The following is a 17,030-nucleotide window of genomic DNA, read 5'->3' as shown; positions in this document are numbered from 1 at the left end:
CCAGTGGACCAGAATTGTGAGCACTTTACCACGTTCACTGCTGACCTTTCTGTGACTAGGATTCGTTTTCCAGACTCCGTCATCAACTCCATTTCTGTCGTGGTGTGAAGCATTTTGCACTGCTTTAGCATCTGTCTTTGATTTCTGCTAATTTTCTTTCACTTTTCATTTGTCTTATCCATCTGTGGTGGTTGCTTTGCTGTCCTACTTTGAGGAGTTTGGGCAGCTTCACCCTCAATTATATAATTATGTAGATATACAACCACAAATATAATTAACATATACTTGTATCTTCAGCTTGTGTAGGCCTTGACCTTGGCAAGCCCTCTTCCAGAATGTCATGCCAAATTATACTACCAGCATTATATGAGTAATAATTTATTTTCTAATTGTTTTTATTTTTCAAACCTTACAGTGTAAACTCTGTGAAAGCAGAGACCTTTCATGTCATTCACCACTACATTTGCAGTTTTTAAATTAAATAAATAAGTTCGATTTGACTTTGAAGCATTTATTTTCTTAAAACTAGCTGTGGTAGCCAGATGCAGTGGCTCACACCTGTAATCCCAGCAATTTGGGAGGCCGAGGTGGGGGGATCACGAGGTCAGGAGTTCGAGATCAGCCTAGCCAACATGGTGAAACCCTGTCTCTACTAAAAAAAGTGCTCACTGAATAATTACTTGTCCAAACATCAATGTTTTTGCTCATTTGAAACACATAACAAAATAAATAACTGCTTTGACTTTAGAGTAATCCTCCATAATAAATATTCTTATTTAATGTAAAGTCTGGGATCTGTGCTTTAGTCCTTTTTTGTGTAAGTCCTGACACATTCAGACTTGAGTTTTGATTAAATACTTCCTCCCATTTATTCAGTCTGCAAAGTCTGTTTCCCTATAAACTCTATGGTGATTTTTAAGTTCTAAATTTTGGATAAAACTCTTTCCACATTTACCACAACTATAGATATTCTCTAGTATGAATTATCTTATGTCGAGAAAGGGTTGAGCATCGATTAAATAACTTGCCATATTCTTTACATATGTGGGGTTTCTCTCTAGTATGAATTATTTGATGTTGAGTAAGGCGTGAACTATAATTAAAGGCTTTGCCACATTCTTTGCATTTATAGGGTTTTTCCCCAGTATGAATTCTCTTTACATTTGTCAAGTTTTTCTCTGGTATGAATTCTCTGATGTTAATTAGGCATGACCTATGTTAAAGGCTTTGCTGCATTCCTTACATTTGTAGGGTTTCTCTCCAGTATGAATGCTTCGATGTCAAGTAAGGCGTGAACTACAATTAAAGGCTGGTTTTGCCACATTCTTTGCATTTACAGGGTTTTTCTCCAGTATGAATTCTCTGGTGGATAATAAGACTTGAGGGACGAGAAAAAGATTTGCTACATGATTTACATGTGTAAGTTTTTCTCTGGTATGAATTATCTGATGTTTAGTTAGGTACGACCTACAGTTAAAGGCTTTGCTACATTCCTTACATTTGTAGGGCTTCTTTCCCGTATGAATTCTCTTGTGCTGAGTAAGGGCTGAAGACACTTTAAATGATTTACCACATTCTTTACATTTGTAAGGTTTCTCTCCAATATGAATTCTCTGATGCACAAGATTTGAAGAATAAGTAAAATATTTGGTACATGCTTTACATTTGTAAAGTTTTTCTCCAGTGTGAATTCTCTGATGTATAGTAAAATGTGAACTAGATTTGAAGGCTTTGTCACATTCTTTACATTTGTATGGTTTCTCTCCAGTATGAATTATTTGATGTTGAGTAAGGTGTGAACAATGGTTAAAGGCTTTGTCACATTCTTTACATTTGTAAGGTTTCTCTTCATTATGGATTATCTTATAGTTTCTTAGACTTGACAATTTACTAAGGATTTTCTCACCATTATTATATCTGTGTGACTTTTCTCCAACATGGATTTTCTGAGGCTGAGTATGTTTTGATGACTGCATAAAAGTTTCTACACACTTGTTACATTTGGCAGACTTCTCTTGAATATGGATACTCCGATGGATATGGTTGGTGCATTCATGAAAGACTTTCTCACATTTTTTACATTTGTAATGGTTCTGTAGAAAATGAGTTTTCTGACATCTTCTGGGGCTTATGCCTTGGCTTATGTTGTATCAGATTTATTGCACTGATTTTTCTCTGCAATACAAATATACTGGTAGAGACCTGCCTAAAGGCTGTCAAAATTTTATCATATGTGTGATATTTTCCCAAATTATCTATTTCCTGACTTGATTAATCAATGATGAATGAATGAAGACCTTTCTATATCGATCGCAAGCAGAATGAGGTGTTATTTGTTGGTAAAACAAACTTTTAACAAAGGACCCATCAAATTGATCATATTTAGAAATCACCTCTTCATTTTTAAATCTTTTCTTTTCAGAAATATTTGACTGAACATTTACCCCAATTCTATGTTTTAACTGGTTTATAAGATTATTTGAAACGTGGACTAAGTCACTATTCAGATTTTCCAAATTTTCTTTCAAAGAAAAGGTATGTTTCAAAAATTGATGTTGACATTTAGTTGCAGAAACACATGGATTAGAAAAAGCAACTGACATAGATGGAGTTTTTTGTTTTTGACCTCTTATAGCAGTGACGTTTTTGTTACAGGTAGTTGTGCTACATTTTGTATGTCCATCACAACATCCGTTGTGACTGCCATACTTACCCTCACTTCCCCACTCTTAAGTGTAAATTCTGAGGGCCACAGCTCCCATATCTATCCAATATCAATTTTTGGAATGATGCTTCTATCCGCTTTTTTCTCAAGAGGCCTTGAGTATTATGAGAAAACATATCTGAAAGATACCAAAAGTTTTAAAAATTCCAATTATTAAATTCAGGTGAAAATACTTTATAAATGTAATATACAAAATTACACCACGTTGAGAACACCATGATAGTTGAATCAAAAACTTGAGGTCCCTTTGTTTTCTCAATTGATATATGAACTTAAATATATTAGTGTGACTAAAGCCAGTTGAGTTTGCAGTGCCTAGGTGAACACAAAGCCAAGAATGGTCGCATTTAGAAGGAAGAAAATTTGTTGTATTTGTGCACCACAGCACAGTGCAGTTACACAGAAATGAATATTTTTAATCAATAATGAATATTTTTAATCAATAATTTGGTGTTTTCAAGTACTGAGAAGTCTTGTTTTAATCAGATTAAGTCTGGAGCTAGTTGACTGATTTTATTTTGTGTATGGTGTGTTTAAAATTTTCTAGTTTTAGCTAATATTGATTGATAATGGGTAAACGAATCTATTTTCTTGAAATCCCACTGGCCTATTAAATTGTTGATGACGTTTGGTTAATTTTTTTGTTTTGTTTTTTTGTTGTTGTTGTTGTTTTGTGTGTGTGTGTGTGTGTTTTTGTTTTTGACACGGAGTTTCGCTCTGTCGCCCAGGCTGGAATGCAGTGGCGCAATCTCTACTCACTGCAACCTCTGTCTGCTGGGTTCAAGTGATTCCCTTGCTTTCCAAGTAGCTGGACTATAGGCTCGTGCCACCACGACCGGCTAATTTTTTTTTTAATGTATTTTTAGTAGAGACGGGGTTTCACCGTGTTAGCCAGGATGGTCTCCATCTCCTGACCTCGTGATCTGCCCGCCTCGGCCTAAGTCTCAGGGATTGCCTGGGGAACCCCAACATAATGATGTCAACTGTGAAGCATACTGGGTAAAAGAAAAAAAAAAATAAAAAATAAAAAGCTGAAAACACCATGGCTTGAATTTGGTGGGAAGCAGTCTCTGGAATCATAAACAGTTGTGCCAACATGACTGAGCAAGAATGACACGTGTCTAAGGATTATTAAGAGAAATGTTTACAAACATGTAAGTATTTATTCCCAATCTTATTATAGTAGCAATATCCTTTTCTGTAATGTCCAGTTCCCCAAGCTAGGGGTGTCATAGACAAACTAAGACAAGTGTCCCAATATGTTGTAAGTAGTCAGTTTCTAAATTTAACAAACTTGGAATAATATTATGAATTTCATTGAACTCTGTTTCATGCATAAATCTCACTGAAAGGCAATGTCCAGTAGTTATTTCCCTCAGTCTTTCCTGGGATTTTTCTGTTGCTTGATTCAAAACCAACCTTCTTTGAATCCTACTCATTTTTAAAGCCCGAGATGTAATAAGAGCAAGAGAGAAGAAATGAAGCCAAGTTAGTCGAAGTCTATTATATTTGCTTTCACAAATGAACCAAAAACCACACAAGCTAAACAGTGCATTTAAAATTCAACCTAAATTCAATGGTAGCAGTCAAAACCATATGCAAAAGTAAGCAAAATCATGATTTAGAAACCCGTAGTCTGTTATTCTGGAAAAAAATAATAAAATTCTTATTTGGCATATTTTAGAAATTATAAATACATTAAATATGACAAAACATAACACATTGATTATAATATATTTGAAACATGAGTGGTTTTATTTTTATTCTTAAATAATTACTATAATACATTTAGAAAAGACATTCAGTGAAAAATACTTATAGCCACCATGTATGAATTAAATCAGCCCTGGAGGAAATAGTACTTTGATTAATAATAAATATTGAAGCTCTAAGGCTGTAAAATAATTTATTCTGGGGATACAGCTAATGACACTAATCAAGCTCAAATATGTTTAAGAATTTTGATTTTCCCACTGCTGACAATATTGATGAAACAGTTTAGTATTAGTCCAGAGTTGATCGTTGGAAATAAATCAAGACAAGTACTACTGAGGCAGGATAGGTGATCAAGAAAGTCACCACGTCCTCAGGATGCAGCAACCATGGTGATTGCATGGTGACTGCATATCATCAACACAATAAGCCAAAGTATTTGCATTGTATTCCAGCTGATTTAAGCAAAGCTACCTCCAGTAGGAAATTTTCCCTGTAGACAGCACGCAAACTTTGATTTTACCTGTCAACATACTGACCATTTACTTATTATAATAGTGTAAAACACACTCGTGAGTGGAGATTTAAGATGCTAATGAGGCATATGACATATGAACAAGCATGTACACCCACTGTGTATGTGCACCAAGAGGACAACCCAGAACATGCTTACTAGTAACACCTCTTCCCATCTCCTAATAATTATATAAGACTCCCATGGAGTCTCCCTAGTTACAATTTTTGCTGTCTCATTTTTTGTGTGTGTGAACATTACCATAATTTATTTTTTTATTATACTTTAAGTTCTAGGGTACATGTACACAACATGCAGGTTACATATGTCTACATGTGCCATGTTGGTGTGTTGCACCCGTTAATGCATCATTTACATTAGGTATATCTCCTAATGCTATCCCTCCCCCATCCCCACACCCCACGACAGGCCCCGATGTGTGATGTTCCCCACCCTATGTCCAAATGTTCTCATTGTTCAGTTCCACCTGTGAGTGAGAACATGCGGTGTTTGGTTTTCTGTCCTTGCCATAGTTTGCTCAGAATGATGGCTTCCAGCTTCACCCATGTCCCTACAAAGGATAAGAACTCATCAATTTTTATGGCTGCATAGTATTCCATGGTGTATATGTGCCGCATTTTCTTAATCCAGTCTGTCATTGATGGACATTTGGGTTGGTTCCAAGTCTTTGCTATTGTGAATAGTGCCGCAATAAACATACATGTGCATATGTCTTTATAGCAGCATGATTTATAATCCTTTGGGTATATACCCAGTAATGGGATAACCAGGTCAAATGGTATTTCTAGTTCTAGATCCTCGAGGAATCACCACACTGTCTTCCACAATGGTTGAACTAGTTTACAGTCCCATCAACAGTGTAAAAGTGTTCCTATTTCTCCACATCCTTTCCAGCACCTATTGTTTCCTGACTTTTTAATGATCCTATTCTAACTAGTGTGAGATGGTATCTGGTTGTGGTTTTGATTTGCATTTCTCTGATGACCAGTGATGATGAGCATTTTTTCATGTGTCTGTTGGCTGCATAAATGTCTTCTTTTGAGAAGTGTCTGTTCATATTCTTTGCCCACTTTTTGATGGGGTTGTTTGATTTTTTTCTTGTAAACTTGTTTAAGTTCCTTGTAGATTCTGGATATTAGCCCTTTGTCAGATGGGTTGATTGTAAAAATTTTCTCCCATTTTGTAGGCTGCCTGTTCACTCAGATGGTAGTTTCTTTCACTGTGCAGAAGCTCTTTAGTTTAATTAGATCCCATTTGTCAATTTTGGCTTTTGTTGCCATTGCTTTTGGTGTTTTAGTCATGAAGTCTTTGCCCATGCCTATGTCCTGAATGGTATTGCCTAGGTTTTCTTCTAGGGTTTTTATGGTTTTAAGTCTAACATTTAAGTCTTTACTCCATCTTGAATTAATTTTTGTATAAGGTGTAAGGAAGGGCTCAAGTTTCAGCTTTCTACATATGGCTAGTCAGTTTTCCCAGCACCATTGATTAAATAGGGAATCCTTTCCCCATTGCTTGTTTTTATCAGGTTTGTCAAAGATCAGATGGTAGTAGCCCAAAATCTCCTTAAGCTGATAAGTAACTTCAGCAAAGTCTCAGGATACAAAATCAGTGTGCAAAAATCACAAGAATTCCTACACACTATAACAGACAAACAGAGAGCCAAATCATGAGTGAACTCCCATTCACAATTGCCTCAAAGAGAATAAAATACCTAGGAATTCAACTTATAAGGGATGTGAAGGACCTCTTCAAGGAGAACTACAAACCATTGCTTAACAAAATAAAAGAGGACACAAACAAATGGAAAAACATTCTATGTTTTCACGATACAAAGAATCAATGTCGTGAAAATGACCATACTGCCCAAAGTAGTTTATAGATTCAGTGCCATCCCCATCAAGCTACCAATGACTTTCTTCACAGAATTGGAAAAAACTACTTTAAAGTTCATATGGGACCAAAAAAGAGCCTGCATTGCCAAGACAATCCTAAGCCAAAAGAACAAAGCTGGAGGCATCATGCTACCTGACTTCAAACTATACTATAAGGCTACAGTAACCAAAACACCATGGTACTGGTACCAAAACAGAGATATAGACCAATGGAACATAACAGAGCCCTCAGAAATAATACCACACATCTGCTGTCTCATTCTTATAAACCGTCTGCCATGAATCCTTTTTCTCTCAGAATGTACTGGCTATTCTGCACCTAACTTTTAAAATAGTCTTCCTCCTTTGCAACAAATTACTCTATGCTTCATCTCCTTTGTTGTGTTTCTCTCATTTAAATATTTTTAACTAAAAACACAACAACAACAACAAAAAACTCCAAGGTCTCCAACGACCATCATTCTAATCACGCTTTGTTTTGTATTTTTTATTATTAACATTTTTTCTCTGATATGTTAGTATTCACATTTTAAACACAACCAACTTGTACTGAAGTCACTATATAACACTGCAAAATTGAAACTTTAAATAATCAGAAAATGATTTGTCATAAAAGCATGTGTATTTCTCAAGTTTAAGCTTTATCACACTTTCTATTCAAAATTTTAAAAACATTTCTGACACAAATTCATTTATCAAATGTAATATTTAATAATTTGGGTTCAATTCCAATATGATTTATATTCAAGTTTATTGTTTTATTACTCCTAACTAAATTTGGCTTTCCAAATGAAGGAAAAACTGAACCATGTTTTCAAAGGTTCAAGGGATTTAAGCTTACAAGCATCAAATGCTCTGTAGCAAAATAAATAAAACTACATCTTTTACCAATAATATTTTCAATAGCTTTATGTCTGAGCACTTAAGCATCAAGGACAAGACTCTGGATGATGTGTAGTGCATATTTAAATTGTTAAAGTAGAAAATGATCATCAGAGTCCAATAAGTGAGGGATACAGCAACATAATACTTAAAACCATTCAGGGTATGTTTGACAAACAAGAAGGTTGCTTAGGATCTGCATTGCATTGCACTACTAATGTATTCTCTCTCTCTCTCTCTCTCTCTCTCTCTCTCTCTCTCTCTCTCTCTCTCACTTTAGTCTTTATTCTCAACTTTACAATCAACACACACACAGAATAAGAACAATTAACTCGTTTTCCTGAAAGGCAGTGTTTTCTCTTTTTTCACATGTGTTCCACATTGCTGTTGAAGTGCATCCTCTTTCATTAGAAGATTACCTGTGTGAATTTGAATAGATGGACACTAGAGAGGACCAGCTCGGCACACTCACCTAACTTTCCCTTTGCTTTTCATCCAATTGAAATGACTTTGAAGAGTGAAAATAAAGTGTTAATTAAGCAGATAGTTTTACATGGAAAAAGGTTTGTCAACTGTTTGAAAATGACATTCCATGGACTATAACTTTTAAATGTAAAATTCATAACATAAATACTGTACAACAAAATAGAAATGATGGAGTTGGCCACAGAAAACAGACAAAGCTGTTTCATAGCAATATAGAAAAATAGATATCTACTGTCAGAGGAAGGTAACATTTGAGAGATGTTTTCTAAGAATCTAAAATTATTTTTAGTTTTAGTTTCTTTTTTTTTTTTTTTTTTTTTTTTTTTGAGACGGAGTTTCGCTCTGTCACCCAGGCTGGAGTGCGGTGGCCGGATCTCAGCTCACTGCAAGCTCCGCCTCCCGGGTTCACGCCATTCTCCTGCCTCAGCCTCCCGAGTAGCTGGGACTACAGGCGCCCGCCACCTCGCCCGGCTAGTTTTTTTTTGCATTTTTTAGTAGAGACGGGGTTTCACCGTGTTAGCCAGGATGGTCTCGATCTCCTGAGCTCGTGATCCGCCCGTCTCGGCCTCCCAAAGTGCTGGGATTACAGGCGTGAGCCACCGCGCCCGGCCCAGTTTTAGTTTCTATAAAAAATGTTTTTAAGTAATTTTAATTCCAAAAAATTTAAATGCATGCTTTGTCAGCTTAGTTTTTCTGAAGAATTTAAACAGAATAGAGTAAAACAATACATATTAAAAAATCAGCCAGGCGTGGTGGCTCCTGTAATCCCAGCACTTCGGGAGGCTGAAGTGGGCAGATCACCTGAGGTCAGGAGTTAAGAGACCAGCCTGGCTAACATGGTGAAACCCTGTCTCTACTAAAAATACAAAAAAAAAAAAAAAATTTACCTGGGCGTGGTGGCTCACACCTGTAATCACAGCTACTAGGGAGGCTGATGCAGGAGAATCACTTGAACGCAGGAGGCCAAGGTTGCAGTGAGCCAAGATTGTGCCATTGCACTCCAGCCTAGGTGACAGAGCGACACTCTATCTCAAATTAAAAAAACAAACAAACAACAACAACAAAAAAAACACACAGGAACTTTACTGGTAATAGATTAGTTTAATTTTCAGATCAAAAGAGTAAATTTTACAAAATTCTATGCTGACCAATTTGATCAGAAGCCTCTTTCTCACCACTGGGAGAAATGAAACAAAGAGGCAGCTCTCATGTTAGGTAGAAGAGAAAATAACTACCAGGGCTAATTATTATTTCACTAATCAATATTGATTTTCCTGTTTTGTCTCCAATTATGTTACTAATGAAGTAATGGCCTTAATCCAAGTATTTTTTTAAACTTATTTTTCAATCCATCATAATATTAACCAAAAAGAAGGCATCAAAATCAAGGTATTTAACAATTATAATTTATATTTTAAAATTAAACTATTCCTGGAAATAAAAAAGGGTAGGAAAAAAGATAAACACAAATGAAAGAGAAGGAAGTGGATTACTCACAATAGCTAAGATAAAAATCAAGTATCCATCAACAGGTGAATGGATAAAGAAAATGTGGTATATTTACACAATGGGATGCTAGGAAGTTGTTATTTGCAACAACACTGATGAACCTGGGAAATATTGTGCTACATGAAATGAGTCAGCACAGAAAAAAAAATATCATATGATCTCATTTCTATGTAGAGTGTAAAAAAATTCATAAAGGCAGAAAGTAGAATGATGATTGCCTGGAGTTGGGGGTGGAGGAGATATTGGTCAAAAGTAATGGATCTTCTTTACAACTCTTACTTTAACAAATAAGTTATTCTCCTCTCAGTTTTGATTCACCAGGGAATTAAATCATATCCTGAAGAATCAAAACTGAAGAAATAATATATCTGTTAAAGCAATGCAGGTTGTATACTAATATTTCAGAGGCTTAGCAAAATAATTTTTTCTGCTGACATAACCATCCCCTACTTTTTTTTCTGGTTAAGATGACTTCTTCATGATATTTTTGGGATATCTTCTTTCGTTTTATATCTGCATCCTCCTCTTTCTTCAGTCAATAAATAAAGGAGATACAGAAAAGACTCATTTGCTTCTTATCCACACAATCACTTCACTCAGTATTAGTCAATGTGGGTAGAGCTGACAATTGCAGCTTCTTGGCAGAATGGACACTTCTCAGCAATAAACAACACACTAAAAAACAATTTTTTTCACCAAAAGCTAATGTATGTTAAACAAAATATTAAAATTTGTCAGTAATAAAATGTTTGTGGTGAAATAAATATTCATTATTGAGCTCAGGTAATATTTGACCCAAAGCTAGCAAATACACAGCAGAAAAAGAGAATATTGTGAATGAAGTTATTCTGTTACTAAAAGTAAAAATATAACTTCATACAAATATCTATATTTGTAGAACTATACATGTAGAACTCATCTATAGTTCTACAACAAATGCTTCTTATTAAAAATTGTATTTCACAGAAGAATTCAATTTATATTACCCTCCTTCACTATTTCAGTGCATTCACCACTTTACACAAGTGAAAAACAGGCCAGCTGGTTCCAGAAAGCATGTGGTGCTATTGCTACTTTAACGATAATGATGATGAAGAGCATTTATTTGGGTGGTACTCCTATGCCAAACACTGTTATTTGGCCCAAAGTATTGGTTTTTAATTTTTCTCTAAATTAACTAATAAAATTCTCACCAAAGACTTGATCTCATTCAAATATGTTTTATAAAATTTGGTTGACATTTAAGTGTCTCTGACTTACCCGGAATATTAAATTTTCCATGAATCCAAATTGAGCACTAGAAATAAAGTATTTTACTAAAAGCCTTTTTGAGGATTCATGATTTTTTTTAATATGGAAGAAATGCATTAACCATATTCCCAGCAATCACTCTGCACACAGCATTCTCAGTTCCCAGTATTTACTCTGAGTTACTTAGGGATAATTGGTATCTCTGTAGACAGGTAGAAGAAAGTGCTAACTGGAGGTGCAGCACATTGCACATAAATGCTTTTCACCTGCACATATTGGGGGTTGAATTTAATTGGGCTGCCAATTGCATGGCTAGATACTTACTGAATATAGTCATACTATTTATTTATTTATTTATTTATTTATTTATTTTGGTCAGCTAAAGGTATCTGTTACCCATTAGTTTTACAGAATTATTTGCTTGACTGAAAAATAAATATTTTTACTCTATACTGAGACACTAAATTTTCAACCTTCAATTTTCAATGTTAAACCAATCAGAGAAGAGAAATTTGTGTATGTAGAATGCATTTTTTTTTGGCCTATCAAAATTCTTCTTGTATTGCATTGGAAACCCTAAGAAGCCACCTAAAAAATATTCCCTTCAAATCCTTTTGGCAGTATTTTAGATTTAGAAGGTCAAAAACTTAATGATTGAGCAAAACCAAAATATTTTCTTTGCTTTTTGTCAGTAATCTAGCCATTTAAAAAAACATGGCTATTATGCCAAGCCATTCAAAGATGTGAATTTGATTTTCATAATATCTTTTATTTGTTTACAATTATAAATTACAAACATGTTTTGTGGTTTTTCTTATTTTTAAAAAAAAGTTATTTTTAGTCAACTTATTCCTTTTATTTACCATCAGTTTGCTCTGACAGAATAAATTACAAACTATTGTTTTGCTTAATCCTTTTAACCACCATGTCAGGCAAACAGGTTGGAGGGTATTAGCTCCCATTTTTAGACAAGAGTGGAAACACTGTACCCATATTTAGTGTAAGACAGCTGGGATATAAGCCTTGGGCTTCCATAGTCATACCTGCTTTTTCCATAAGTTTGTAATACATCATTTTAAAGTAATCTGATTTCACAATGTTTTACAGTATAAGAGTAACATCTATAGCATCTCTTCTTGGCAGGTTACCTCTGGAGAGAATCAATCTAATTACCTCATAAGTGGGCATATTTTAAGGCAGTTATACCTCTAAGTTGATTTCCCAGCTATGCTTGAGGGTCCCAGGTGTCAAAATTGCAGCCAAACTGATCTGAAAGGAGCAGGGAATAGAATGGTCAAGCATGTTTCCAAGTTTAACCTAGGCCTGGCACATCCTCACCAATTGCTCAGATGGCAAGTGGGGGGTAACTAAGTGAAGACAGTAGCAGGAACTTCAGACCCACTTGGGGTGGACACTGATGAAAAACACAAGCACTATCAAACCCACTGTTTTCAGGGTTAAAATCCCCAGATACCCAGTTGCTGGTCTGCTAGCTACTATGTCATTACCAGCAGGACAAGGGGTAATACTTCTGGAAACTAGAATATGCAAGGAACAAATTAAGCTGCCTGCCTGTCTGGGGCCTACAAAGCCAATCAGTGCTAATTTCATTTATGCCAAACGAAGAAAATTGTTAATTCCTTCCTGATTTGTGTTTTAAGGGAGAGTGCTGATCATCAGAAAAACCAGATAATTCTATCCTGAAGCCCAGGGGGAGAAATAGTGGGCATTTCTGAGTTATAGATGGTGCAGGGGGCAACACTGTCTGCCAACATGAAGGGATAAAGCTATCTTGGTAAACTTTGGTCTTCTACAGGACATGGAACAAGAGTAGCAAGATCAGGGTCTGCATGACATATACTGATTAAGAGCAGGACTTCCTCACATAAGGTACACAAGGGCCAGGTGCGGTTGCTCACACCCGTAATCCCAGCACTTTGGGAGGCAGAGGCGGGTAGATCACTTGGGGTCAGGAGTTCGAGACTAGCCTGGCCAACATGGTGAAAACCCTGTCTCCGTCTCTACTAAAAATACAAAAATTATCCAGTCATGATGACACATGCCTGTAATCCCAGCTACTTGGGAGGCTGAGGCAGGAGAATCACTTTAACTCACAAGGTGGAGGCTGCAGTGAGCTGAGATCATGCCACTGCACTGCACAGAGTGAGACTCCATCTCAAAACAAAGACAAAAACAAAAAACAAAACAAACAAAACCGGTAAAGAGCACAGGTAATTGAGAAAGGTCTAAACACCATAGAACTGCGAGCAACATTTTGAGTTTATACATGTTTTTCTGGTGAAGGAGTCCCCATTCTCAAATCTTGAGCTTTTAGGAAAAAGTACTAAACCAGTTTCAGGTTAGAATACAAAAGTCACCAGATACACTTTGAGCCAGTCAAGTCTGAGAGCTCTCAAAGCCATCACTGAAAAGTTAGAACATAGACTTACAGCAGAGACAAATGAATATTTACTTTTGTGTCTTTCTTCCTATATGTATGTCATGTATTTTTCAAAACAAGTCCCCAGGAATCTCCAGATTCAATTACGTCCCTGTGCTTGGTTGATTGCTGCAGGAGTCTTAGGGAGCTTGTACAAATGTTAGAGTTACTCATTTACCAACATTAAACCCTAGAATAGAAGATGGAACAAAGCAGGACTCCTTCCTCCATAGAATATGCTGCTTTCAGATAAGGTGGCAGCCAATGTGGAAAACTCTAGAATTTTCCTTGGAACTGGACTGTGATGAGAGTTACTTGCCGTGAATATAAGCTACTGTCTTTTCTTTGACCCTTCCTTTCCAGTTTTTGAAGATAAACTGGAAAATAATCTTCTCTGAATATACTTGATACAAATTATCCAAAAAGCCAAAAACATGCTTCCATTTCATTGATAAAAATTCACTGCAGTTTTGGCAAATGGGTCTAGTTCAGCTGACGGGTAAGCTGCTTGATGTGTTCACCTCGATACCCAGGTGTGCCCATTTCCTTGAGGAAGCCTGTTCTATTTTTGGTAGCATGACAGGCCACTGAGAGGTGGAAAGGGCACAAGAACCATGAGATCTCCTGGAAATGCTTCTTTGGAAAGGCAATTTCATTACTAGTCTTCCAAGCAAATGACACCAAACTTCCCCAGATGCTCCTCAATCACTGTGTTGTCTGTCAGAAGGATGGTCTTATTCTTGACCTTGGCTTGTCCACGTTTCAAAATGAGATCCTGGACAGACTTCAGATTTGGAAATCCCCAGGTCCCATAAGGTCCCACTATATAAGCTTCCACTATAAGCAGATTTTTAGGTTCTGGGTGGGGGTGACTTTTACAAACACACCTCTAAAAATTTTCTTTAGGCGAAGACTTGCAATGGTTCTCTGCACCAGTAAACTGACGCCATCAATCCTTTTGATGCATACAACAAAGGCCAAGGAATGTTTATCTGGCAATTCCAAGGCATGAGGTTTCACTTCTAGTAATCTGAGACACACCTGCTTTGACAAAAAAAAATCCCTAAATAAGAAACAATTGTTTCAAACCAATAGATGAATACATTAATATATCTAAATTAATTTTCTTAAATGTGGTATAGATACACAATGGAATACTATTTAGTCTTAAAAAGGGGTAAATCTTACTATTTAAAACAATATAGATAAATTTGGAGGACACCATGCTAGACGGAATAAACCTGACAAAGAAAGACAAATACTGCATGATCTCATGTATATGTAGAATCTAACAAAGTTTAACTCAAAAAAGTAGAAAGTGGAATAGTGGTTATTAGAGGCTGGGAGTGGTGGGAAGAAAATAAGAAGTTGTTGATCAAAGGGTACAAGGTTTCAAATAGGGAAAATAAGTTTTGAGATCTATTACACAGCAGCATGACTCTAGTAAACTGTACTGTATTATATATTTCAAAATAACCGTGAGTAAATTTCAAATGTCTCACCACAAAAAATGATTGCTAAGTGAGCTGATAAATGTTATTTAATATGGCTTATTTCATATTATATACCTATATTAAAACATCCCATTGTATCCCATAAATGTATGCATCTTTAATTTGTCAATCTAAAATACTAGTAATTAAAAAAAAAGAGAAAAACTTTAAGAAATTAGACTAGAGAAAAAATGTTTTTTCCTCTTAAAATTCCAGGAAACATACACATATATATTTTTATTTCAACTGGCTTCCTCATTTCGTGATGTAGGTAAGTAAACTTTTAATATCATGAATAGTCTGAACCCAACACTCAGGAATCAAATGTTGATTTTTTATGTTCAAAACAATATAATACTTTAAAAGACTCTAAAGCAACTCTTTAAAATTCTCTAAATATCTAAATAAATAATTTCCTTCACTTGTTAGAGAAGAAAAGTTATTTGAATTTATATTTTTAAACTACATTTAAATTTAACAAATGAACATAAGGAATTTATTCAATAGATGAAAAAAGAGTTTGCCTCCTTCTCTAATTTTAAAATTGACAAACATCCAGTATTTAAATACTTATTTGTCTAGTGTTACTGGAGTGTGAATAGTACTCAATAAGAAATCTTTTCGGCCGGGTGCGGTGGCTCAAGCCTGTAGTCCCAGCACTTTGGGAGGCCCAGACGGGCGGATCACGAGGTCAGGAGATCGAGACCATCCTGGCTAACACAATGAAACCCCGTCTCCACTAAAAATACAAAAAAATTAGCCGGGCGTGGTGGCAGCGCCTGTAGTCCCAGCTACTCGGGAGGCTGAGGCAGGAGAATGGCGGGAACCCGGGAGGTGGAGCTTGCAGTGAGCCGAGATCGTGCCACTGCACTCCAGCCTGGGCGACAGAGCGAGACTCCCCTCAAAAAAAAAAAAAAAAAAAAAGCAAGAAATCTTTTCATATTTATACCCATGTCATATATGAATATATGGGAATTTGCCAACCTCTATTTTACCACAGACTGAATAAGAATGAAAACGGGTTACAAACTACTAATGTGGCCACCTTATTTTCAGGATTAGCATTTATCATGATCTAACAGAATCAACAAATAAGAGCTTATAAATTGTCCATACACTTGCTATGTGCTGTGTACTCTTCTGGCACCTTTATTTGCATTAATTGCTTCCATTTTACCAAAACCCTAGGATTTTGGCAGTATTATCCTCGGTGTACAGCTGAGGAGTCAAGCACAGACAGGACATAAAACTATTCAGGTCATACAGCCCATAATTGGCTGACCTGGGACGCAATCAGGAACCACCTGATACTGAGTTTCAGTCTTAACCATTATGCCAAACACACTCTAATCCAATGCTTGTTTTCATTCCTGACTTCGCATTTCGGCTTTAAATTTTCTAATTTAGTAGAAATAAAGAGAAATTTAAATACCATTTTTTAACCCTTAGCTAGTATGTAGAACTTGATTTTCAGTTTAAAGTAGTTATTATTAAGTCTAAAACAAATACTTTGGTAGATTAATTCTAACAATGGCATCCCTCTTCTGACTTAAAAAGGCAATAATTTTATTTTTAAAATATATTGAATTTTTATATTAAAAGGTAAAATGAGCCTCATTATATAGAATATTTGTAGTCTGCATACACATCATTATCCATTGAGTGATCTAGTTTCTGAAAGTTTCAAAACCACTAATATAAAAATACCTTTGTTGAATAATTAAGTTTTCTCAGTGACTAAAATAAAATAGATTGGAATTACTGGTCAGTCACAATGTGGTTTCAAATGTTATTTACTGAACACGTGAAGTTTTTTTAAAAAACTCACTTTAACAAATTATTTTCATTGCTTTTTCACATCTATTAAAAAATCAAAATTTCTGTTACTTGAAATCTATAAATTTTATTCAGATATAATCATAGTATTAATCTTAAAGGATCTCTATACTTAGGATTATGGAAAGCCTATTCTCTATTTATACTTAGAAAATAAACTACTGCTTTCAGGTAAACCAAGTGAGGCAATTGTAACTCAAAATCATAAGCTATTAAAATATTAATACTATCATCCAGATGAAATTTTATGTATCTGCATGTTCAAGTT

General features: G+C 35.5%; 1 pseudogene; it reads right to left on the bottom strand.

The window, feature by feature from the left end:
* Window positions 1–13,916: 13,916 nt before the first annotated feature.
* Window positions 13,917–16,257, bottom strand: LOC144337761 (ribosomal protein uL30-like pseudogene; annotated as a pseudogene).
* Window positions 16,258–17,030: the final 773 nt, after the last annotated feature.

The sequence above is a fragment of the Macaca mulatta genome, chromosome 20 (assembly GCF_049350105.2).
Source record: "Macaca mulatta isolate MMU2019108-1 chromosome 20, T2T-MMU8v2.0, whole genome shotgun sequence".
In the NCBI taxonomy this organism is placed as follows: domain Eukaryota; kingdom Metazoa; phylum Chordata; class Mammalia; order Primates; family Cercopithecidae; genus Macaca; species Macaca mulatta.
The sequence above is the reverse complement of the archived record's forward strand: the minus strand, read 5'-3'. Positions and strand labels throughout refer to the sequence as shown.